The 26808-nt window shown below is 39.6% G+C and overlaps 1 protein-coding gene across 4 annotated transcripts in view; it reads left to right on the plus strand.

The window, feature by feature from the left end:
- dip2ca (disco-interacting protein 2 homolog Ca) overlaps positions 1-26808 on the plus strand; it is a 234798-nt gene that overhangs the window by 48987 nt on the left and 159003 nt on the right. The window contains exon 2 of one of the 4 annotated variants that reach the window (XM_044219314.1): positions 23870-23904. The exons of 2 other annotated variants lie outside the window; for them this stretch is intronic. The gene's annotated coding sequence lies outside the window, so the exon portion shown is untranslated. Of the gene's footprint in view, positions 1-23869; positions 23905-26243; positions 26626-26808 lie in introns of those variants that run through there. One more of the 4 variants, XM_044219313.1, reaches the window with a different exon arrangement.

Here is a 26808-nt window from a genome sequence, read left to right on the forward strand (position 1 = left end):
TAAAGAGAGAGATGTGTGTGATCAGCTGTCAGAGGTTTATTTAGCCGCCATGGTAGCCGCCACTCTGCTGCTTCTCATGACCTCCAGACGCCTTATATAGGTGACCTGTGTGTTAAATACGGTGTATGGGTGGGTGTCATTTAACAAAAGAAACATCTCTGCTGTAATTCATCTCCATCTCTTCAGTCTTAACTGATGGAGATCAATGAAAATGGTTCATTTGTGACGTTGATGTTAGGAAACTTGTGTGTGTGAGCATTTTTGTGTGTTTCTGCTTTCTTTTTTTATGTGTGTTCGTTAAGATGTAGCTTATGTCCGTGTGTGTGTGTGTGTGTGTGTGACCCCAGCTTCACCTCCTCCTGTCATATAGTTCAGTTCTTTGGTCTTTTTTTAGGTGGGGAAACGTAGACTCTGCCTCCTGAGAGCTGACCCTGCAGCTGACCTCTGTGACCTCTGACACACTAAATACATTCACTGCTGCATGGGCGAGTTTACTCACTCCACTTGTAATCCACCAGATCCACACTTCTTCACTTTTCTCTCCATTTTTGTTTCATTTCTGCACCACAATTCACTGAGAGCGCCTGTCAATCAAACTCCTTTTAAAAAATTAACATGCTTTCAAAATTAACATACAAGTCATTCTAGAAACTGAAAACACAGACTGTAATCTCCTGTGTGTCAAGAAAGAGTGAGCAGACAGCTGGCTTTAGGTTAAATTCAAGCATGAACCAATGAAGACAATGTAGTTGTCACTATTGTAGATGCAGTTAAGAAAGCTTTCAAACTTCTCTTTTGAAATACAAAGTCCATAATCTGTATACATAATTAGATATGGCCTCAGCTCAGCAGTAAAATTCGCTTTCGGTGTGCGTTTTGGTTGTTTTTATTGTTCCTTTACAGATATTAAGGGTCTCAAGAGGAGCCTTTATTGATTGACAGCTGTATTGGCGGCTGCGCGTCCCACATCAGCTCCACTCAGGTTTTGTCTTGTTTGTGTTGTTGTTGCTGCTAATCACCATTTTTGTCACTTACTCAAGCCAGAAAATCAGATGAATATATGAATGTACATATGACACACACTCCAACTGTTTCTGGCCTTGTGATCTCATTTCATACTAATTTATCACACTTATGATGTGATGTCGTGTAGATGTGATCTATGTTTTTGTGTAAACTTTCTCTTTATTAATTTCCTGTTTCCTACTTTTTTACATGCACACGTTTGTCCTAATGGACTTCTCGTAAAGTTAAAAAAGTTTTCCCAAACATGTATATAGACTTATGTATGCTGAATTATCATGCCTACCTGAAGCACATGTGTTTTAAATACACCTGATTGGGGAAGGAAAGGGAAATAACACTTTTTCCCCCCATTTGTTTATGTGTCTTCATTTATACTTAGTATTGTGCCAACTCTTTGTTTTTTAATATCGGTCTATAAATGAAATCCTCTGGAGTGCAATCAAACAGATAAAAGTAACAAAACCACACTGCAGATTAGAGATTTATCTTCTTACATCTTAAACTTGTATTGATGTTAAACTTCATGCTTTACATGCTTGCTTGGCAGCATCGTTTTACCTTAATTATTTAAGAGGAGATGACATCAAACACAGGTTGTATTTGACTTGGAAGTGTTGCAAGCTTGTAGTTGATTTATATTTTAGGCTTTCAGTTGATGCTGTGATCCAAAATGACTTTCAGTGAGCAGGAAAGAGGCTCAGTGACTGCTGGCTGCTGTTGGATGTGAACCTGCGACCTTCTCACCGCGGGACGGTCTCACAATAACAAGCAGAAAGTGACCACATTTATGAACATGACTGAAATGGGGCAGGCAGTACTAGTTGGTATGTTTAATGCTGAAGAAACTTTAAAAAATAACTGACTTTAGTTACTGTATGTTTTTTTTATAACTGTAATCGTAATAAAGTATTGCAGAAAGTAGACTGCTTGTGGCAGCAGGTTGCAATTCTGAGTACTTCAGGAAACTGCGAAATGCCCATGATTTGGTGAAGCTTCCATGATGAATTAATATCAACATGAAGCAGAGTTTCCAACCATCTTTGCATCAGTAAATGCAGGATTTAAATGGAAAAGCAGCACAACTGGCTGGCACAAACATGAGCAGAAACAAGCAGACAAACCCTGATGGTTTTTTTGCAGACAGCGTCTCTTCTGACTGAGTTTAACTGGAGCTGTTGAGGTCTTTAACCTCATAATATGGTTTGTTAGTTCTTGATTCAATTTGACAATTAGGAGTGATTTTCCAATCGCCGCTTGTTCCGTAGGCTGGATAAGCGCCAGCTTTTGTCCAGAGTATTTACCAGAACTGCTCTTCTCTCAGGTTGTTTGTCTTCATCTTTTGTCTCTTTCTGAAACCAGTCCAGACACTTTCACAGAAGGTTCTCGGCTGTCGCTGGTCATAATGTAACTTTTGACTGGAAATGATTTCCAGACGTCCCCATATCGGTGAGCGAGGACGGAAAATTAATCGACAAAGGTTGAGGTTTGATCAGTGGTGGAAGAAGTACTCAGATCTTTTACTTACGAAAAAGTAGCAATACAACAGGATAAGTAAAAGTGCAAAAGTATTAGAATAAAAATATACTTAAAGTACCAAAGTAAAAGTACTCATTATGCAGAATGACCCATTTCAGCAGATTAATATATATATATATATATATATATATATATATATATATATATATTATAATTATTGTCACTTTAATGTTGCAGCTGGTAAAAGTGGGGTTATATACTCCCAGGTAGGTTAATCTATAAAAATACATCAGAATTAATTTGTTAATTATATTTTGTATTAATAATCTGAATCTGTAAAGTAACTAGTAACTACTAGCTTGAGTAAATGTACTTTCCAACACCTCGTTTGATGCACTGTGATGTAAATATAAAGTGATGCCAATAGACAGAAAAGAGTTTAAGTTGAAGTTCTTGTCTCCCATATAGGAGAAGAATCTGAATAAAAGGTGAATTGATGTTAGGCCTTTCCCAGAATGCCTTTGGGTTGGTGGAGAGAGGAAAAGCATACGTTACTCTGTGTGAGAGTTTTTTTCAAGCAAGACCTTTAAGCCCAGAACCCAACTTGTCTTGTATCTGCGGTTTGTTCTGGTCTGTTTCCTGCTTCTGTAGCGTTTAGAAATTTGTTTTTGGATTATACTCTCCCTGGCTGTGTCCGAAATCACGTCCTCATTCGCTCATTCACTACTCCTTATATAACGGACACTCAATAGTTCACTCACAGTGAGCAGCAAATTGAGATTTCAGACATACTTTTCATCATCATTTTGTTTCATCACTGAGCTGGCGAGTCGCACAACGGTAATTTTCACATCTATAAAATACTGCACATTTTTGTTCTTTGTAACTTTTATAGTGAATAAATTTACTTGCTCTGAATTTGGACACTAAAATAAAATGGCGGAGGGTAAATATAGTGCAATATAGCAAATAGGGAGAACAGCAACCTTTGGTGGATTTTTCCTGCGTCTGCCACCCTCACCTTAACATACATCCACATATATTGAATCTCATCAGTAATAACAGACGAACCTGCCGTGTTCATCTCTTGTTCCGCAGCATTAGTAGTGTAATATATTTACTTTGTACTTCTTCAGACACACACACACACACACAGCTTTATGTAAAGAATCCTCCCCTTTAACGATGACTCGGTAAAAAAGGTAAAAACTGTGTTAATAAATAAATCATTTGATCATACTGGCAGATGCCTTGTCATTCATCGGAAATACTGAAACAAAAGGGGCAGGTTTTAAGTGGTTAACACACACACACGCCTTTTTTTAGGAGGATTAGCTGAACCATTATCGTGCGGTCAAGGGGCTCAAGGGCTTTGGCTCTCCACCGATGGGTCAACAGCGTTGTTGACCTGGTAAATCTGGGCAATTAGACGTATCGCAGCACGGCGGCTGGTTAGATGTCGGCGGTGGGGTCGAGTGTGAGGCCGGTGTGTCGGGGTCGAATATTGAAACTGAATATTTATGCCATTAGGTGGATGCTTTTATTCAGAGCTGCTTGTTGTTCAGTGAATGCATACATTTATAGTACAGGTGTTTATCATCAGGAATCAAACCCACAACCCTGGCAGTCTCAGTGCTTTGCTACCTGTGGAGCTATAATAGGAGAGCATCAGTTATTATATGTAGTTTTAAACAGAAAGACACTTACACTAAATGTAAATAACCACTGATATGGATAACTTTTAACTTTTTCTCTTTAAAACACAAGATGCTCTTAAATATATCACTTTATATAAGTTTTATTCCACTTATAATAGAGAATATTATGAATTTACATGACGCAGATGATTAAAAAAATAAACTATTATGTATATAAAAAGTGCATTAAAATTAGAGTTTTGTACCTTTAGTGCCTCAGTGTTGCAGAAACATAAAAAAATAAAAGCTTTACAACACCCCCCTCTTCACCGTTTCCCACAGCAACCCTGCGTCCAGCCCTCATTACATCCTCTGCTGCAAAACATTATTGCCAGCTTTATCTTCATCCTCCTCATAAATGCTCTCGCTGACTCCATTTGTCATTTGCTTTGCTCTCGTTTTAAGCAAATTGGCTGGTACAGTCTCTGGACTTCACAGAGTTCATTAGCAGAATAGATGTTTCTCTCTGTTCGGCTTTTTCTTTCCTGGTACCAATTCCAACACCCGAACTCAGTATTTCTGCTGATACCAAATACTGATCCAACTTTTTCCCAAATTCAAAATCTTGGGATCATTTTCATGCAAGGTAATACGAGCTCAGGTCTGCCAGCCGTGACAGACTGAATGTAACTGAAAGTGAAAACACTGAATTTTAAAGAGAAATTGACAAAGAAACTGTATTTAAAAGGAAAATTCCAGTATTTTTCATCCGGGTTATTCTCATAATTGTATCTATTCCTATTCTATCCTATCTATTCCCATGACTATTGGTCATGGGTAATTTTTTAAATCTGTACAACAGAGGAAATACTGAATATGCTAATCTATGTTAATCAGTATTTTAATCTCTACGGCTTCCCTGGTTAAATAAATGTTTACTCAAAGGTAAACAGCTGATTTTGTGGCAGCAAGACTTGTTTGTGGACATGTGATTTTCACCATACCTTAAACATCTGTTTACGAAAGTAAGATGACTGAATAACAAGAATAAGCATTTTTCTTCAATGCCCCGTGAGTATGGAGGCGGTAGGACAGGCAGTAGAGCGGGTCAGCCATCGATCGAAGGGTCGCTGGCTCGATTCCTGGCTCCTTTGCCCACATCTCAAAGTGTTTGCTTTGGACAAAAGCCGACTGCCAAATTAATATAAACTGGAATGTAAACAGAAAAGTAGCCTCGCTCCAAAACATATCTGAAATTAAACAAAATCAAACCCACTTAATGAAAAATGAACATCACATTCATTAGTGGCCTTGTTAGGCTTTCTCCATCCTAATTAGCTGGTCGGACAGATGTGTGTACGCAGCTGTTTTTAAAAACCCTAAATGCTTACTGTAAGTCCTGGTCTGGGGATGATCGGAGCAGCAGATTTCAGGTGAAAAAAAAATGACAACACAACAGGTGCTGAGCAAGATCATTTCAGTTAATAATGATATTATATTATAATGATCCACAGTCCTCTTGTTTAACTCAGTGATGCAAAGCAAATAGGCTTTAAAATATCTCACAAAGTTAAACCTGGAACAGTTTTATTACACTAGTTTTGATCTCAATGAAAATTAATGTAATAATTTCTGATTTTGCATGTGTTTGACGAATGTCCTCATATCAATATCAAAATAACTTGACAATTTTTTGTCCTGCTCTGTCAATCACTGATAAAATGGCTAATTAAATGACTTCTATGATTATGTCAGGATCAAACTGAGGTGTATGTCTCAAAATGAATAAAAAGTAAATTATATTTGAAGAACATATTTAAATTTTTCTCCTACAAGTAACCACATGAGATGTCGTATAATGACTAAGTTCAGACTGAAGATTTGGTTGCCGTAAACCGTCATTTTAAGCTGAATTTACCCTTCACTTTATGGCTGCTGTCAGTGGAAAACCAGCAACCTTTTCATCTTTAGCTTAAACTTGGCACCAATACAGCCTCCCTCAGGGACTCTGTCAAATGGGCAGATGCTAACAACAGGTCACAGCTCACTGTCCATCAGCTCCAGGATTTATACTCGTCCATTTCACTTCCATTCATCTCCTTCTTCTGGCAGGTACGACATTTAAACAGCAGCAGCGTTTCAAACTGAAATCCTGGTGTCACCTGCGCTCCCAGCTAACAAGGTGACAGTGAAAGTCCCTACCGGCGACTGAAATGAGAATCTGCAACTGCAAAAGTATTTCTATAGTATCGTGGCACTAATGGCTGTGTTTTGACTATAACTGAATATGTAGCTTCAGGGCGAAGGGACCCTCGGTGACGGTCGACAGACGCCGTCATTAAGACATTTTCTATGTAAATCCCTCTCACTGGGCTGTAAGTAAGCACTGAATCTCTGGATTCATTTTGCATGTGCAGTCAGACATCCAGCTTCATCCACCAGGCCGGTTTTGGATGGTGGGATAGCTTTGAGCTTAGAGAAGCTGGACTGCACATGGAAAGGGTCACAGGTTCAATCCTCAATACACTAAACCCTTCCAGCCTCATTCATTTCCAGTCAGTCTGAGTAAGAGCACTGGCTAATTGCCCAGAAAACACACATGTAAATCAGTTCTCCAGCAGGCAACTGGAAGGAGACATTTTTACTCTGTAGCTTTATTAAACAGTTCAGTTTTAAACTTCTTCTTTTTTTATTATGGTGGCAAGATTGGAAACGAGCAGTTAGGTTGATTCACAGGAGTTAATTGCTTTGCTCATGGGTACACTGACAGGTTTTAGAGAGTGTCTTTGTATTCTCAGTTTAAATGATATCCTGGTGGATGTCACATAAGGAGGGATCAATAAAAATCTGCCAAAGAGAGGCAATTTGATTGGATGGGAGGAGTATGAGGTCACCAGTAAACCAGATTTTTAAAATGTGAATCCTTTGCATCCTTACCTCCTTGCTTCTTTCCTCCCATTCTCAATGCTCCCTTCCTACTTTACACCTCTCTAATGTGCCTTTCTTCCTTCTTCTGTTCCTTGCCATCCTACCTTCCTTCCTCATATCTACCCATCAAATGTTTAAAATGTGAATATACAGTAACACTAAATGATTTGTCATTTTTTTCAGCTTTGGTTGTTGAATACATCTTTTAGAATAAATGCAAATTGTTAAATACATTTTTGCTTTATCAATTCAAAGTTTTTCAGTTTCCCAGCTGTTGATTTTGTTGTTTTGAATGTAATTTTTGTACTTTTTTTAATATACAGTATAGTCAAATCAACAAACAAAATTACAACAAAACAAGAACACATTCGATAGCCACTAAAGCCTAAACAGTCACAAAGCAACACTTACCAAAAAGAAGTATATATGAAAATAAATAAAATAAAAATTGTATTATTCAATAATCTAGTTAATGTACAATTTTTTGTTAAATGTTGTTTGAGAGATTGTTAATTCAATGGAAAATTAGCCAAAGTGGTGAAAAAGATTATCAGAGCTGGCTCATGGATTCAAACCAGCAACCCTCCAGACACACAGCTGCATCCTTCCTGACGAGTAACAAGACAGACAAGACTGTCTGGTTATTAGCAGAATTCATACTGATAGACACATTTGCTAATTGCAGTTTTTATTTTTTGCCCCCTCTGCAGCACATACAGCACTCGTCTTCACACATAGCTAATTATCTTCATTATTAATTAATGAGCTGGTGATTAACCCCCTCTCGCACTCCTCCAACAGCACAATCCTTCCCTCGTTCACGGCTGTTTACAGGCTCTGCCGCTCTCCACCAGCTCAGCTGATACTGGAAATGTCAGATTGTTTGTGTGTGTGTGTGTGTGTGTGTGTGAGAGAGAGAGAGAGAGAGAGAGAGACTATGGACGCCACGTTAAAGGCAGTGCAGTATAATCAGATGTGACATTTTGGCATGGAGAGCGCGGCTGCTGTTACAGAGCCGTAATGATCATTTGTCGTGGCAGAGCGACCTGGTTAACCCAACGAGGAGACAGGACAAGGAGGGAAGGGAGCAAGGAAGGAAGGAAACACTGAAAGAAAATGGGGAATGTAATAAAAGTCTACAAATTTAAATAAATAGAAGCACGGAAGGCACGGACGTGGATGGATGTTTTAAAAAGTGGAAAGAGAAATTAAATATGGATGGAAGAAAGATGATGTGTGGGTAGGCTGAAAGCATCCCTCCTTCATCCCTCACTTTTATCTTCAAATCCATCGCAACTTTTTTATCTTCTTTTCTGACCTCCATCATCTTATCCTCCTTTTGCTGACTTTATATCCTTCCTTACACTAACCGTTCCATCTTTGTTCACCCTTCCTTTCCTCCCTCATCCTTTTAACTGCTGTCCTTTTTACTTTTTTTACTTTCCACTTCTGTCTTTTTTTCCAGTTAATTTTCTCATTCTTTCCTTGCATTAATCTTACCTTTCTCACTTGCCTCATTACATCCTCCCTTCCTTCACACCTTCCTTCCATCTATCTCCCTCCTATCTTTCCTCTCCTCCTTCCCTACATCCTCCTTCACATCCTCTTTTGCTCCCTTCTTTCCCATTTCCTCCCACGTTTTGCATGCCATCTCATCCTATTCTCACTTCCTCCCATTTAATCTCCCTTTTCTTTACATGTGTCCTTCTTCCGATCCTACTTTGCTTCCTTTAATGCTTCCTTCCGACCTTGCTCCTCTCTAATCTGGCTTTCTTTCTTCCTTCTTCCCAGCTTGCTCCCTCCCTAATCTCCCTCCCCTATCCCCCTCTTCTTTCTCCTGTCCCTTATCATCCATCCTCCTTTGCTTTTTTCATGCTTCCTTCCTACCTTACACCCCTAATATTGCTTTCTGTCCTCCTTCCTTCCCTTGCCAGTTTTAACCCACCCTCCTCACTTCCTCCCTTCTATTATGCCTCTCTTCTTCCCCTCTTACTTTCTCTCTCCACATCCTTCTTATCCTCCTTCACATCCTTTAATGCTCCCTTCCTACCCATCTGTCCTTTAATTCGCCATTCTGTCTTCCCTTGTTGTTCCCTTGCACCATCCTTCCTCACTTCCTCTCATGCAATCCCTCCTTTCTTCATCCCCTTTATTTCTCTCTACCCTTATCCTCACATCCTTCTTCCCATCCTTATTTGCTTCCTTTAGTGTCCCCTTACTACCTTATTCCTCTCTAACCTGCCTTTCTTTCTTCCCATTTTACATCTTTCCTCACATCCTCCCAACTAATCTCCCTCTTTAATTCCTCCCTACCAGTTTTTCTTCCATCTTTACTTCCCTACATCCTCTTTCCCACCCTCCTTTGCTTCTTTCCATACTCCCTTTACCTCACTCCCCTTCAATCTGCCCTTCAATTCTGTCTTCCTTCTTTCCTTCCTTGCTATCTTGCTTTCCTTCCTCACTTCCTCTCGCCTAATATCCCTCTCTTTTCCCCCTCTTAATTTCCCTCTCCCTTATCTTTAAGTCCATACTTCCCCACATCCTCCTTTGCACCATACTTCCTTGCTTCCTCACCTCTAATCTCCCTCCCTTCTTTCTCCTTGTCCTTATACTAACCTTCTTTCCATCCTCCTTTGTGTCCCTTAGTGCTCCCTTCCTACTTTACACCTCTCTAATGTGCCTTAATTCCTTCTTCTTTTCCTTGCCATACTACAATACTTCCTCATATCTACACATCAGATGTTTTTCTCCCCTTCCTTTCTTCATTCCCTTATCCTTAGATGCCCCCTCCCTTCCCTATTCCTCTCTAACATGCTTTCGTCCTTTTTTCTTTATTTTCTTGCCATCTTACATCCTCTCCCACTTCCTTCCATCAGTTTACAGTTTTTAAATCAAGGGCGAGTGTCATGGTTAATGACACATTGGCTGCAGTGGGAATTGAACCTGCAACCCACAGCACAGTCTGACTTTGCAGTATGTGAGCAGAGGTGAATCAGATCACATAGCTCTTCCTCTGTGTGTGTGTGTGTGTGTGTGTGTGTGTGTGTGGTGACATTGCAGTTGTTGGTCAGGGACGCAGTCAGTCAAGGGGAAGGAATCTGTATACTGACACACACACACAAGTAAACAAACAAACAAACAAACACACACACACACACACTTTCAGCTGTTCAGTTTTACATAATCATTTAAAGACACATGTACAAATTGCCTGAGGCGTGGGAGTCAAGGTGTGTGTGTGTGTGTGTGTGTGTGTGTGTGTGTGTGTGTGTGTGTGTGTGTGTGTGTGTGTGTGTGTGTGTGTGTGTGTGTGTGTGTGTGTGTGTGTGCGTGCGTGTGTGTGTGGACAAACACAATTTCCACCAGCTGTACTGGAGCTTGGAGCAGATGGAGGTTTTATGCCTTGCTCTGTGGCACATGGGCAGTATTCATTGAAAGAGGCGGAGACAACCCAGTGATTCAAACTTGGTGGTTACAGGTCTGTTTCTGGCCCAGTTGTAGTATGCAGAACCACACAAGCAGATAGCTGTGAACACACACACACACACACACACACAGAGGCTAAATGCTGTGTTATTAATAGAAGTGTCCGGGTGACACAGTAATCCCACATGGCATTCCTCCTCTCTGATATCAGCACGCACATACACTTCAAACTCAGCACTTTACACAGAGAGAGAGAGCAGTTTGTGTTTGAGTGTACTTAAGATACCTCAATTACCTGTGTTTAAACCAGTCTGACTGACTGGTTTATTAACTGGTTAATTAGTACTTAAAAAAAGATTAAAAACCGACCTAAAAGAATGTGTTTTTGCCTGGTGTGAACTTGTCATCACACATTATCTCACCTGCTTCTGTGATCAGAGCTTAATGTTTAAACACAGAAATAAAATGGATGGATTGAACAAACCACAGGCTGTGACCACCTGTAGCTGTAGCTGCTGGCTAAAGTCCATGTGGCAGCGATAGATTCTATATATTTCAACTTTGACACAAAAATTTTACATTTCTGGAAGAAAAAAAACAGTTATGGCTCTAAATACTACAGTGCCCATGATCCTCAGTAGGCATTGATATGGAGAAGAAACCAACCAGAGGCATGAATCAGAAAAATTTAAGAGCAAATTCACAAATTCTGAACCATAGTTGCTGAGTTCATCCAAAATTGACCCAGAATATGAAATTAAATTGAATTAAACTGCTGAATGTTTTTCTACAAAGTGTAAATTTTAGCATTAGCTCACCAGTTAGCAGTGCATCCAACAGAATTTGAAGCTCTGTGATTTGATGTTTCTGACCCAAATGCTGCTTAGGAGTCCCCTAGTTGACGTCTCTCCATAGGTTTTCAAAGGCTGCTGCTGATGTGCCTTTGTCTTTTTTTTATTAAAGAACCAGATATTTTCTAACACAGTTGCTCATCTTTTGTACTGATGGTTCAACCGGGAGAGTTTCATGTCCATCCAAACCTTGAGGTACGCCAACTGTCAGTCACCTAACATTGTCTTTGAGAAAAGGAACCAGACTTTTACTTCAGGCACCCTGGACGCCCAAAATAAGTTTGCCTACTTTGCCTGCTTCTCTACTCTGTTGACACCCTGACTGCTTAACTGGTTTACCTTCAGACTGGTTTACTGGCTGGTTTACTGGCTGGCTGATCACACCTCATGTTCACGAATTAATTGGTAGGCCAAACCAAGCGAGTCAGTGAAGCTCTTCAGCTGGGACACCAAGCTGTGATTTCCAAAAGAACAAACACACTCTCAAGGATCACACAAACGCGCACACACACTCAGTGGATTCATGGGACCGGACTCCTGACTGTTCTTGGGACTGACACAGTTTGTAGCTGCGGGGTTCTGGCGATACTCTGGACGCTGGCAGAGACTGAAACATGTGACTCAGCGACTCGTCAGAGCCGGCTCTCTGTTCTCCCAGCAGCCTCGGGGAGTAACACATCTCACAGCCAAGACCTGAGTAACACACACTGGGTTTCAATCTAAAAACAAAGATATTCACCCACTTAAAAGAACATGTAGACATTATTCTACAATACGTAAAAGAACATTAGTTAATGTCTTTGTTTTTCATTGAATATAATAAAAATATGCCAAGAAAAGTGTCTTAAAACAGGAAAAGGGGCATTTTTGTTATTTGCATGGTTTTTAGTGGTTTTTATAGTTTAATGTTTTATTTAATATGATTTTTTGGTTTTATTCAGACCAGGTTTCTCTTGATGATGTTCGTATAAAATCACGTTTTTTTGGGTCACCTACCAGGTTTTTTCCCCCCCCACAGTTGGATTTTGCATTCACATTCCCACGTTTCCATGCTCTTGGCTGCCAAAAAAAACATCACTTACATGAATCAGAGGAGGAAAAAAAAATGTTCCAAAAATTTTCAATTGCATGCTGGACGGACATTCTGTGATTACTATTTGAAACATGTTTAGATTGGCGAAATGACTACATTAAGTGAGAGCTAATGCAGCTCTAAGAGACCTGATAGCTCAGGTGGTCAAAAGGGAAGTTAGTTAACAAAGTGCTTGAGAGCTTGAATCCTGTTTGGATATATTTATATCAGTATATATTTTGTCTGCATTAAAGAAACTTCCATGTTCTCTTGTGACTCTGGAGGCGCTACGCTCATTATATCCAGATTAATTATGAACAGTCATATTACAGAAGGTTGCCAATGGGTTACAGATGAATAGATGAATAGTATCCCACCATACCGGAAGACATCGCCCTCAAAGTTAAAATGAAAATGAAGCCTTTGTGTGTTTCACACCTGACTTGCCCGGCAGCTTTATTAGCTTTGTCTTTTGCTCTAAGTGGCAGTGAACCAGTTTCGTATTTCAATCCTGGCACCAGTTTAGTTGACCAGTTTTGCACAGACTAGGATCTGGTTCAAAACATGGTGGATTGTGTTCGACATTCACCATCAAAACAAGCAAATGACACACGGTTCACGCCTTCTGCTGACATGCTTGTCTTTCTGCACCCGGCCATGTGTGCACTGCAGAGAATACCAGTTGTCCGTTGGCATGGTGAGACCGTGTGTGTGTGTGTGTGTGTGTGTGTGTGTGTGTGTGTGTGTGTATCTGGCTGGGTTTTTTGTGAAGCCGGAGGGATCAGAGAGCCACAAACTACATACTGTGTGCTTTCTGCTGTTATTATTACTAGTAATGACTTGAATATAAGACAATATTTTTTTCTGTCAATTACATTTGAAAGCTTGGAGTGGCCATATATTTGAGGGCTAGCCATTCACATCATCACAACAGATGTTCTCTTTGAATGGAACAGTAACCGGCTCTGGTGTTATAGTGTAAGCCTATTACTTTTAAGAGTATTATGGGTTGTTTATAGCCATAATGTGGCACGGTTAGCAAGTTTCAATCTGTGGATCTACAGTGTGCCTATTGGAGTTTTACCGCGTTTAAATTATGAGCCATAATTACCAAAAAAAAGGTGGTGGAAAGGACTACTGGAATATCAAAATGTAAATGGTAGCAAAATGGCTGCAAAGCCACCATCACTGGCAGTTATGTCTGAATAAAATCCAACATTAACACTAAAACAATCAATTCTGCTAATTAGCTATGTGCTGTTTATATCTGGTTTCACTTGTTAACAAACTTTTACAAATAGAAAACATACCACAAATGACTGGTTTAGGCTCATCAGGTGTGACTACAGGGCTTGCAATGGTCAGAATAACAGAAGGTTTTCCATTTTTTCCCATTTTGCAGACATGGTGTGAATTCAGCATTAGTCGGCCCCAAGAGTGACTAAACCCAGTTCAGCATTTTTCTCATGTTGCGTGATTTTCTCACATGGAGGAAATACACTCATAAGGAATGGGAAGCATCCTCCGAATGTCTTCACTGCAGAGATGGACCAGAATGAGGACAGTAGTGAGTAGCCAAGAAGGGCAAAGGACACAGATTGTCATGTTGGAAGATTCAGAGACTTAAAAATCAGAGAAAACAAGTGAAAGCTTTAGAAATCTAACAGCTGAATCCACCGGTTAAAGGGACTATTTCTTGGGTAGAACGCAGTTTTAATGAAAGCTTTTCAATGAGTTGGTGACTCTTTAATATATAGTTTGTTATGTTCACTCAGGGTTCTCCCCCAGTAAATGGAAAAATGGTTCTGCACCACCATAATCATATGTCAGGGCTTTCATAATCATTCGCATATGGTGTTTTTAATGGAGACTTTTACTTTTCCACATGCTGCACGGAAATCCCCTAATTCATAACGACAAGACGATTTGCGTACACATCTACACGTTCAGCAAACACACGTACCATTTGTGGTTAAATAAGGGTTAAAAAACAAATTACCAGAATGTAAATTGTTGAGAAATGCTTCGTTAATAAGTTAATTTGTTGCTGACACCAGAACATTGTTGGCCAGTTAAGATAACCACGTAGAGCTCATAGACCTCGAGGGATATTTCACTGTAGTCCTTGTGCACTTGATGTTGATTTTTCTCCCCCCACAGGAAACATGCCTATCAGTGTATCATAATTAACTGAGCGTTAATTCCCTCTCTGGCGGCCTCAGTGTGCGCTATATGGGTTACGCTGTGACCCAGAGCAGTGATAATTTATTTCAAATTCATATTTTTAATTAATGCTGCCTCAGTTGGTGCTGTGATTGATGTGTCACCGCTTGTAGGCATGTTTAATGGCCACAAATCTCCATGGAGAGCAATTATTCAGCCGCTACTGGGCATCACCGTGTCAACAGAGACATGTCCATGTACTCGTCTGTTTATTTGACTAAATGACGGGATTTCAGATTTTTCAATGATTTTTCTTTCTGATTGCTCTTATCCCAACAGCACAAACAATCTGGAACAATCCTACTCTTGTTCAATGAAATCTAAGTAGATTCCAAGGCAGCGCTGCAGGGCTATCTTTGGACAGATGCATTATTGTGCCACGTGTACTTTAGTATTTCAAGAATGCTTGTTTTCTCCATTACAGGATAGCCATTTTTGGACTAGGGTCAGCTGGTTTATAGCCCGTCTTGGGAGTCTCTCTGCAACAGCACGACACTGATATAACTGATGCAGCTACCGCTCTGGAACCTAAACTGCAACCAGTAAAAAATTATGCAAGAGGGTTCATGGTTGGGTACATGTGCTGACAAACTGTCTCTAAACAAACGCAGTTCTTAAAACCTACATCAATCGATACTTTTTTACATTAACTTTGAGTCAAATGACTCTGTGTAATGTGGAAGGGGTCCCTTGTAGTGATAAACCCACAGAAAACTATCCCAACTCTTTAGTCTAATGTCATCTCATTTTGGTATCTGTCACAAAAATGCTTGCCATATGTTTACAATAACAATGGTGGAGTCATATCTCCAATGACAGTTTGTTCAGTGTTTATTTTGTAGGGCTGGGTTTAAAAAAATCGATATTCCGATTTAAATTTATCTTCATTTGAATTATCCGATATGGATTCATAAAATCAGAGATCGATCTTTTAATATATGCCTTTTCCCGTGGATGTGTGAAGCTTTGATCCCATTAGGGCTCGTGTCCATAACGTTATAGCAGGTTTTTTTTTTCTGGCAGAGAAGCCCTGGAGTGAAGAGCTTGTTTCTGTGACAAGCAGATTGACATTAGCTAGGTAGCTAAAAAGAGAAAAAATCACCCAGGTCAGAAAGCGGTGTTTACCTGTATTTTTTCGATGTATGAAACTGGGATGTAGCCGGTTTCCCCAGAGCTGTAGCGGGACCCCAGCCACCAGTGTTAGTTGCCCCTCTCCAGGAGAAGCTTTCTCCGGCCACGAAGTGCAGCGAGTTGGGCTCCGCAGATCGGAAGGCGTACCAAGGGAGCAATACTGGAATACTTGGGGAAACAGATTTGGCTGCTTTCACGTGTTGTGCTGCCAGCTTGATGAACTCTTTCTCTGAGCTAAAACCAGCACACAGATGCGCGGCACGTAAGGAGAAGGAAGTTCACAAACAGTGCGTATAAATGTTGACACATAAACACGCGATATTAAAGTGTGAATAACGTTAAAATTCTACAACATATTGTGCTAATTTACATGTATCATGGAGGTATACAGGTTCCTGGGCTCACCTGACTGACTGAGTGAGCAGTCAAACTATCTATGTCTAATCTTTCTAACAATCAATCTTTTTTTCTTTTAATGCGGAAATAACAGCACAGCATTTAGAAATGCAATACTTGATGATTAAGGAACATTATTTCAACCTTAAATGTCTTTTTTCCTCTTCTTAATATCTATATATTTATTATAATATAATGGTTGGGAAAACACTGGGGCGTCTGAGTGGAAATATCAGTTCTGTTATAGGTGATTTAATGGGTAAATTCTTAATGTAAACAATAATATTTTTAATAATGCACCAGGTTAGAGGGCTCCTTGTACAATTTACAGCATTAGTTCCCTGACAATCTCTTTCATATCCAAGCAAAATTGGTAATCTTACTAAAATAGCCCTAACCGAATCGATATTGAATCGAATCGGGACCTTGTGAATCAAATCGATTCGGGAAATCAGCGGCGATACCCAGCTCTATTATTCTGGGGAGGTCAAATGGCAACAGGAGCTCACATACAGTGCAGGGAGACAGTGCAACACATGCAACAGGTGACCTGTAATACATTGTCGTATTACTGGGTAACCAAGTTTAAAAAATACATTTAAAGCACTCCTCAGTTCTTTTTATCTGGGGGGTAGCTCCACCAAAATCAGTAATTTTTACCTTTTTGGAGCAAGTCTTTGACCGCAATTTCATGGCTGAAACAAGCTATTATATTAATAGGATTTCATCACTGTGAATGACCATGGAGAAAACCCCCAACCCGGCGTTAATCTGGATTAGCATGGTTTCAGCGTGGCGGGGCCTCATCCACCTCATTCACGTAAAAACCTTTGAGGCCTCAGTGTCGGCTCAGGTAATTACACTGGAAAGTGAAGAGGTGAGATTGTGTTACTTCCCTTCATGACTGAATGAGTTTGGAGGCTCTGGGAGCTGCTCACTGGCTTGAAAATGAGGAATTTGATATTTTGCCATAATTGTCAGTGTCTGTCTTTCAAGAGTTTTAGTGCTTCTGGATATTTCTAGGACTTTAAGAACTGATGATTTCTTCAGCACCTGTTCATTGAAAAGTTTTAACTTTAACTGTCTGTTTCATTTAGACCTGGAGAGTCTGGACTATTGTCTGGGAGTACTTTCTGTCTGGTGGAAATATTATTTGATCTGTTGTTGCAGGAGTGCAGTGAGTGCAGGTTAATGCCAGTTGTACCACTCTGAACCCAGCGACATTCCCCATGAAAGGTAGTTCATTTTAACCCCTTCTTTCTATCTCGGTCCACTGCTATCAGAATCACACTTCCTTTAAACACACAAAATAAAGGATATTATTAAATACTAAAGAACATATACACAAATAGTCACTAAAAAAGCCTTCATGCTTGCACACAATATAGTAAGAAGTATTTTAACAAATCCAAATAAATCAAAAGGAGTCAAAGAGAATGAAACATTATCTTTCAAGTGTTTCCTTAATTGTATTAATCTTTGCTACAACTAACTTAGAAACCTTTATAAGAACATCAGTTGTACTGTTCTCCCCCACCTAATGCAATTTTATTCTTTAATTTATCTGTTAGGGCCGTCAAGTTTTTTTACTGTACCACCTGAACTTTGGAACTACAGATTTATAATCAAACCCTGTCTCCTAAAAAAATAGATTTATACACTTCTAAATGGGTTTTGATAAAGGCATTTTGGAGGAAATTTGCTGAATGGATTATGTTCTTTTTCCAGTCCAGGAAGTGCATATTCTTTAACCACTCAAATACAGACTTTTTGCGCTCGATACTCCAAATGTATCCGGGGCTACACACAGGTGTTGGACACGACATCGTGAACCATTTGGAGCACCCTAAAATACAATACAATCAATTTAGAGTTTAAGTTGATTACAGCATGTTAAAAAAACACAGTTTTAAAGTCTGGGTCAATACAGTAGATTGGATCGCATTGTGTTAGATTGTACAGGTGTAAAGCTAGATACTGTGACATTCATCCTTTTTCTCCACTGATTTTTAGTTTCTTATGTCATATAGTGTGTCATTCATTTTCCGTTAGCTCATTGTGTTCTATGTTTTGCATCCTAGCATGACCCTTCTATCATTACGCTCAATTTTGTGTTGAAGGTATAGATTACAGATGTTTATATAACTCCCAGTCATAGTTTTTCAATTCTCCTGTTACATATAATTTCTCATACAATATTACCAAAGGCTGCTTCAGTAACCCAGTTTCCTCGTGAGGAAATTCAAATTTCACAGGTCTGTGCTCACTGTTTCACTTACAGCTACGTGGAACCAGAAGAATAAAGCTATGAACGGAGCTGTCTGTTCTCAGTATAATAGGAGAGCCAGGTGCAGGGCTTCTGTTTGCCTTTTGCCTCTTTGAAAAGTCACATATGGTTTGTTGACTCAGTGATGTCAGTCTTTCAGCCAACTTGTAGGGTTCAAATGTAAGGGATTAATGTTTGTCTTGGCTCATATATGAGAGGGAAGACAAATATCTATCCATCTATCTTGTGAAATTCTTAACCCTGTTCCCCTTTGATTAGATGCAGTGGATGGAAAGAGCATCTTTTATTACAAATGCAAACATTGCCACAGCCTTTTAAACTGGCTCTTTGTCTTTGCTTTCAATAATTTTGTCATATTTTTATGGACATTTGAGGGGAAGCCTGCTCAGTTTTTGAACAGCATTTACGCACAATTCTCTGTATCGTTTTGTTCTGCAGTAAAGCTCTTTCCTACCTCAGCTTTGCCGATATTTTAAAATCTGACAGAGATTTATGATGTTATCTCTACCACATACAGGATCCAGGCAGTTTAAGTGCTCAGCATCACTTTTTCATATGTTGGATATCTCATCTTGCAATGAAACTCCTCTTTTGTTAATGTCATCACAAAAACTGCCAGCTGCACATCGCTCCTATCAGCATTCTGCAGCACTTGCTTTCCCTTCTCCTCGAAGCTTTGCTGTTCAGCTTTTTTCCTCCGGATCCTCCGTCTGTCTCTCTCAGTCTGTGATTGATGCCTGACAGAGAAGCCAGACGGAGGCCGTACGGACTTGACCGCTCTGCTAGCTGCTATTGATTCTTTTTCACTTAAGCCATAATGAAGTATTGGTCAGCCTCAGTGAGTGTCAGCAGTGTTTAGCGAGGCAGCAGGTGAGAAGAGCCCCAAGACACTAGACTTAATTACAACTGGTCCTTGTGTATTCAGCCTTCTTTGAGCCGCACTGATGGCATTAGTGTAGTGGTGGTGGGTGGAGGACAACAGGAAGCTGCAGTAGGAGTGTGCTGCAAAGAATAATGAAACAAGATAAGTCTTTATTTATCTCTGTGGGGTAAATTAATTTGTTCAGTGGTGGAAAAAGTACTCCGATCCTTTACATAAGTAGAAGTATTAATACAATAATGTAAAAATACTCCATTACAAGTAAAAGTCCTGCATTCAAAATCTTTAGTATTCTTGAGTAAAGCATTATTAGCAAAACGTACTTAAATATCAAAACTAAAAATGCTCCTTCTGCAGATTGTTGAATATAAAAATCCAAGTTCTTTTTATTTTTACTTTTCTCTGATCTCTGTGAAATATTTAATTTTAAACAATGTGTAAAGTAACTAGTAACTATAGCTGTCAGATAAATGTAGTAAAATGAGTAAATGAGTTAAAAGTACAATATTTGCTGTTGAAAAGTACAGTTCTTAAGTAAATATAGTAATAATGATTAGTAATAATAGTAACTGTCTGCCACTGCATGTTGCAGCAGCACAGAAACAGGTCACAGATAAATCAGGATAAGCAACTATAAAGACTGATATAAAATAAGAAATTAAAGCTGCGCACTAATCGTGGCCTCGGGTGTTCCTTTGTCTTTATGTTGTAGGTTTTGCCACGATACTGACTCACCAAATACTGGACCTTTCAGATACTGTACCCCTTGACTAAACACAGGTTATCTCCATTGAACTAATTCTGTGACTTCTAAAACCAGTCGGCTGCACCAGCGATGATTTGTGTCCCATTAAAGAGGGTGAATACTTGTCCAAACAAGTATTTATTATTTTAGATTTGTAATTATTTTAGATCACATTGAGATCTGTTTCCACTTTGACACTAAAAGGTCTTTCTCTATTGATCAGTGTGAAAAAAGCCTTATTTAATCTTCCTTGATTTGACCTTGTGAAACAATAAAACCTGAAAACGTCCAAGGTGGGTGAATACTTTTTATAAACACTGCATCTTATTTAGTAGAGGTTTCTTGATGGCGGTTGTTGGCGAAGGTAGAGGACAGTGACACAGCAGGCTGAAGAGTGTAGGGGGTCTCTCTCAGATACAGATGGATCCCCACAGCTGCACAGTGTTCCCTTGAGCAAGGAAATAAACACCTTTATACCTGCTCAACCACTGTAAATTGTTATGGAAGAATGCATCTGCTACATGGCTGAACTGGAAATGTTGACGTTTGCAGTATTAGTTGTTGTGGCTGAATTTCTACCGAACAGATTTCTACATCTTTAAGTCCGGCAGACAGTAACACGAACACAAGTCTGATTCTCCAGTTACAACCCCTAAGCCAATCAGCAAACGGGTAGTGTACATGTTAGGATACATATCAGAAATATCCCCAAGGCTCCTCATTTCACATACACACTGGAAACATATGCTTGTGGACAAAACCTTGCATTATTTATTGCATGCTGTCAACAACACGTGCCTCCTAACTGTCGCCTGATACGCAGGAAACCATATGCCTTGTCTAAGTTATGTTAGTCGTGTGTGTGTGTGTGTAGTCTTGTGGCACTTTTATCTAATAGAAGCGCTAAATGTTTTGAGGAAAATATATATTTGTGTTTGTTCTGAGTGAGAAGGAGTGGAATTTTACACACATCACAGACTGAACCACAAATTTAATTTAAACTGACAGTGTTTTAGTCCCAGTCTGAGCGTCTTCACGTCAAAATGGTTACCACTGGCTGATGACAGGTGTGGTCAACTGGGCAGGTTGGATGGTTGTTCTGACTGATTCACATGTTGATGGAGGTTTGTTGTGTCGCCTCTGGAGGTTGACGCCAGTCTCTGACTTGTCGTTAGGGAAAACCACACCACCACAGTTTTTTAAGGGTTTCTGGAGCTCTTTTGTCTTTTTTTTTTGGCACCAGTGGGAGAAAAGTGTAATCTCTTCAGACCGCTGTTCAAATTATACAAATATCCGACTGTCTAATGTTGTGAACTTATTAATTATATATAATGATCTATCAAAGCCCCCATCCTTTGCATCTCTGACGACTCTGAGCTTTCCAGTTTCATGATGGGCATATAAGGCTTCAATGAGCCAAATCGCTGAATTAAAATCCCCTCTGTTTTCTCCCTGTATACTTCTGTTGTAGTCTACTTCAACACTATTCTGTCCCCTGGACAGATGAATAGTTCTGATTGTATTTCTGACATTAATCAGCCTGTTGAGGACACTGGCAGGTAGTCGACTGAACAGATGGACACTACAGTATGTTAACGTCTGTGTGAATTTAGGGTTAACACACACAAAAGGTGCTCATCTGCTGCTCATTCACTTGCTCAGATGTCGCACTTATCATGTTGCTGACGTTGTGTTTCAGACTGAATGTAAGTGTGTTGTGACAGTGTTACGCCGCCTTTGAAAAGTCAAACCTGTTGTACCTGTAGATTTTGTTGGGTTGAGTTTCACTTCTCACAACTAGATGGCACTGATGATAATGGAGGCTACCGTTAGTTTGGAAATTGCTGCACTTCAGATAAGGATGATTAACCGTTCAGCCCTGTCTTGTTGGTGTCAAATTGTAAATCTTTCTACATACTTCGTAGACAGATAATCTGGCCAACACTCCGACTGTATCTTCATTTCCAAACCTCAAATGTACAGTGTGAATATTAAGTGTTCCAGAAAGTGAGTGTGATGGTTGTTGTTTTTAGTTGGTGGGTACTAATCTGTGTTTTTGTCTTGGCTGGTTATGGTAATTTTACTGTTTTAGCACATGACAAAATTTTGTGTCGCAGCTAATCAGAACCACCTTTGCACTTGCGATAGTTGTGGAAATGTTGAAAGCATTAAGATGTATTCTTAAAGGATCATACCGGTGTTTTTGCCCATTTTATCACCTCAACTACACATCGTATATGTACATATGTATATGCATTGTACATTACTGCTGTCCATTTTCCAATACATGATACAGAGTTTCAGGTCTTTTCTCTGACTTCCAGGCAGCTATTGTTTTCCATTTATTTCCATATGATATGAAAACCAATTACCAGACTCTTTGAACTCACCACAGATAGATAATCCATTGCAGCGAACATCAAGTCTGCATTCATTTGCCCATTATTGTGTAGTAATGCAGTTGTAAGTGCAGATCGATTTGAAATGTCCTCCCTGCATCACCTCTTACATTGTGTCACTTAAAAAATAATGAATGCAGACGTGATGTTCACTGTGATGGATCACACAACTGAACCAAATTTCAAGAGTCTTCTAATACAGTTGCAGGTTTTGTTCATCCTTTAGAGGACGAGCAAAGTTCCTGACAAAACTGTTGTATGAGCTATTTTATATTTGCTTTAAAAAAAAAATGCTCCCCATCTGTGTTCTTCCTCTTCCCTCCTCATCCTCACCTGGCAGTCCCACCAGGAGCTTGTTAGTCAGCCTTCACCTGGGTGGACACACACACACACACACACACACACACACAGTGGATGCAGGAAGGGATTGCAGATTGTGGCACTGTTGGGCCTGCTGGCACATCCATGCCTTTGCATGCCAAGAGATGGTTGTGTGTGTGTGTGTGTGTGTGTGTGTGTGTGTGTCTCATTGTACTCTCTTTTCTCTGCTCCCTTTTCATTCACTCTCTCTTTCCCATCAACCTCTCGCTCTTTTCATCCCCCTCCACCTCATTGTCCTTGGGTTCTCTCCAGGGCTGCACAATATGGTAAAAATATCATATTGCGATTATTTTGACAGATATTACGATTATGATATGATTCACGATTAGTGGGAATGATCATTTTTGCATCATGATTTTTATTTTCACTGAAAAAACTATTAAAATCATGATGATGTGACATTTGTTGGGGCCTGTACCAAACAAACATGTTTTCTTACATCTGGAGAACAAGATTTGTAGGCCATGTTGCGATTTCGATTCATTGTGCAGCCCTAGCTCTTAATATTTGTCAGATTACAAATAAATGAGAGAGCAGCGTTGCACTTAACATGATATACAGGTATCATTGTATGCCCACTACAACATGAAATTGTTGTATAACCCTTCTTTTTGTTTTTCACAATATCGAATTAGACACTACTATATAGAGCTGCAACTAAAGATTATTTTCATTATCAGTTAATCTGCCAATTCTTTTCTTGGTTAGTAAAATAATTGCTCAATAGTCCACGAAGATATTCAATTTATAATGATATAAAACAGAAAAACCAGATCATCACCTTGGAGAAGCTGGAAGAACGTTGGCTTTTTTACTTAAGAAATTACTTAAAGGATTAATCGATTGTCAAAATAGTTTAATTATCTGTCGGTCAACTAATCGATTCATTGTTTCAGTTCTAAATGTATCTGCATCTTCTTCTATTCAGTGTTTAAAAACAAGAAAATGACAAAGATTAACAAGATACTGAAGTTTATACTTTTTATTGAGTCAAGTCATTTTTATTTATAGAAGCTGAGCTGAAGGTGAAGAGAAGGAGCCAACAGGTTAGTGAGTCAGAGAAGGAACAACTCTCTGAGATGAACTTTATCAAGAGTATCTGCAAGTTTAATCATATTTACGATATATATATATATATATATATATATATATATATATATATATATATATATATGAGGTATTTTTTGGTGTTTTGTGGAGAGATGCAGAGAGATGTCATGCAGCAAAGGTCCATGGCTGAACCAGAGACTTTATGATTATGTGGCGTGCATCTTAACCACAAAGCCACAAGGACTTTTGTCATTCATTTAGATCAAAGGATCAGCACATGGACTTGTTTGAGACTGGTAAAGCTAAATTTAGGATGTCAAAAACTAAATCTAAGAATTTGTGGTCTGGAAAACTGTAGCTTGGTTTAGCGTTTCTAGACATCTTCTCATGGGGTTTCTGAGTGTATGTGTCGTTTTATCAACACATGATTTGTAACCTGTCTTTTGCCTTTCTACAGAATGTGTCTGTTGTGAGAGCAAACCCGTTGCTTACTGGTGACGAAGCCAGCAGGACTCTCTTCCACCTTAAATCCAGGGAAACGTTGACTCTGTGTTGGTTTGCCTGAAGGAGGTTTAGCTCTGAGCACACTGCCCATAAATGGACACAGTACATACTGAAGGGAGATGATAGGAAGGGGGAACAGATAAGAAGAAAAAATGGAAAGAGGTATATAAAGAGTGCAGCAGGAGGGAGAACAAGGTTAAGAAAATGTGAGAAATGTAGAGAGAAAGAATGAAAAGGAGGGAAATCAAATGGAGAGAGTTTAAAAAAGACAAAAATAGGAGAGGGAGGAATGCCAAAGGAAAGAAAGAGAAGAAGAGAGCGAGTGAGGGGGAAAAGTGATCCGTTAGCCAACCCAAATACAGGAAACGCCAAAAAAGTCAAGTCAAAAAAAAAAAGGGAAAGAAACATCTTTTTACTGAAACCGAGATCCCCTGGCTCTTTGGCAAACACTGCCAGCCTGCAAACACTATCCTTAAGTGAGATTCTCTTTTCTCCTGCAGGTCTAAGGTCAAAGGTCAGGGCAGGCTCGTCACACATAGTTCGCCCACATAGATGCTTTCACTTATTTTGGCTGCATGGGTGTGTTCTTGATTAACATCTTCTTCACTGTCCGGCTAGTTTTGTTGCACCATTTTCAGAATAGTGACCCCAGCGAACTCCCATCATAGTCCCCGCCCAACTTCCCCCTAATAAGAGGTCGAATCAGCCAGAATAATGACGAGATGAGAAACATAAAAATGGATGTTTTTCATCTACAGTACAGTACAAGTCAAATTCTTGAATCATCATGAGGGTTATAATGTTCAGTTTTTGTTGAAACTGCTTTAGAGAGGTGTCGATTCAACTGTATGGTCGTGTTGGAGGTTGTAGTTTCTGGTGCTGTTGAACTGTATTGCATTATATTGCAACGTGTTTCAAATATTTAGTCTGCCCTTATTGATTTAAGCACTGCATAAAAAACGCAGCCCCTGTCATTAATTTTAATGAGAAATGAGGGTGAGCAGGGTCATTGTCAAAAAAACGTTGAACGTGGCTCAACCTCTGCTGCAAAGTTACTGTGTTAGCCTAACAAATATGTGCATATTGTACTGTACTGTACCTTTTGTTTTGTAGAATCTATTCTCAAAGTATTATAAACAGCTGCAGTGTTTTGGTGTCTGATAAGCCTTTAAACTCCTCTACTCACAGTGAACTTATTGGATCATATTTCATGTGACCGCTACCTGAAGCAACACGCCACCACCAACACAAACCCTTATGGAGTTTTTTAACGCAATTCAGTTTCTCCAGTTGGGGCGGAAACAGCTTTTTTCCTCTTAGGTCAGACTACCTCGAAGTCTTTGCTATAATGTCATGACTTTGTGTTGTGTCAGCTTCGCAACAATGTCTATTTTTCTGTGCCAGGATAGGTCCTCTAACTCCAGATCTACAAAAATGGAATTTAGTGTTTTTATCTGCATCGTTGACAACAATTTCTACCGTCGATACTTCATATACACAAAGTGTACACGTGCTTAATTACTCTTTAAATGTGAAACACTGAGCTCAGGTCAGCTGAGGTTTTAATGTTAAAGTTTTAACAGCTTTTAAACAACTTGGTAGGTGGACCAATGTCCTAGAAAGCACTGAGGATTCAGAATGTGTGTGTTACAATTGTGTCTGTGTCTGTGAGTACATATGATATGTGCTTATATTATATATAATATAGTATATGGGTCTTATATGGGTCACTCCTCCTTGTGTGTGGGTGTGTCTGTGTGTGCTCATAAATGACTGCTTCTTTGTGTGTTTTTGTGCATTGGGACACATATTTCTCCTTGGGGACATTTCTTGCACTAGGTGTACGTATGCACATGTCAGCCTGTGTTTGTGTGTGTGTTTGTGTGTGTGTGTGTGTCTGGCCAGAAGGGCCCTGTCACCCTGAGTGGAGTGCGAGGTGAAATGACAGATTTGGATCAGCGGGGGAGACCGGCCACTGCAACTGTGCCACGGTTAAATAATGCAGCAGATCTAATTCACACACCTGAATATTGGAGACAGCCAGTGTGTTTCTAGGGAACGTTTTTCTTGTGACACAGTCTGTGTCTGAGGACTTCAGGCCAGACACCCAGCAGAGACAGCAGCCCTTCAGACAGTCTGGAGGTCAGTCAGGGAGAGACGACGAGCTGACGGAGAGACCTTTAACAACGTGCTGGTTACTGCTTACTCCGGAGGTAAATGGATGGAATCATTACACCAATATATCGACAGCATGTTAACATTAAGATATGAGTATATTTACTATAAGCAGAAGTAAACAAGTTAAAGGGTTATGGGAAATGCAGTCTTTGGAGAAAGCAGCAGTAATATTACCAGTAATTTGAGTGCTTCAAAATGCTCTGATTTGAATGAGTAAT

This window comes from Siniperca chuatsi, linkage group LG13, assembly GCF_020085105.1.
Source record: "Siniperca chuatsi isolate FFG_IHB_CAS linkage group LG13, ASM2008510v1, whole genome shotgun sequence".
In the NCBI taxonomy this organism is placed as follows: Eukaryota; Metazoa; Chordata; class Actinopteri; order Centrarchiformes; family Sinipercidae; genus Siniperca; species Siniperca chuatsi.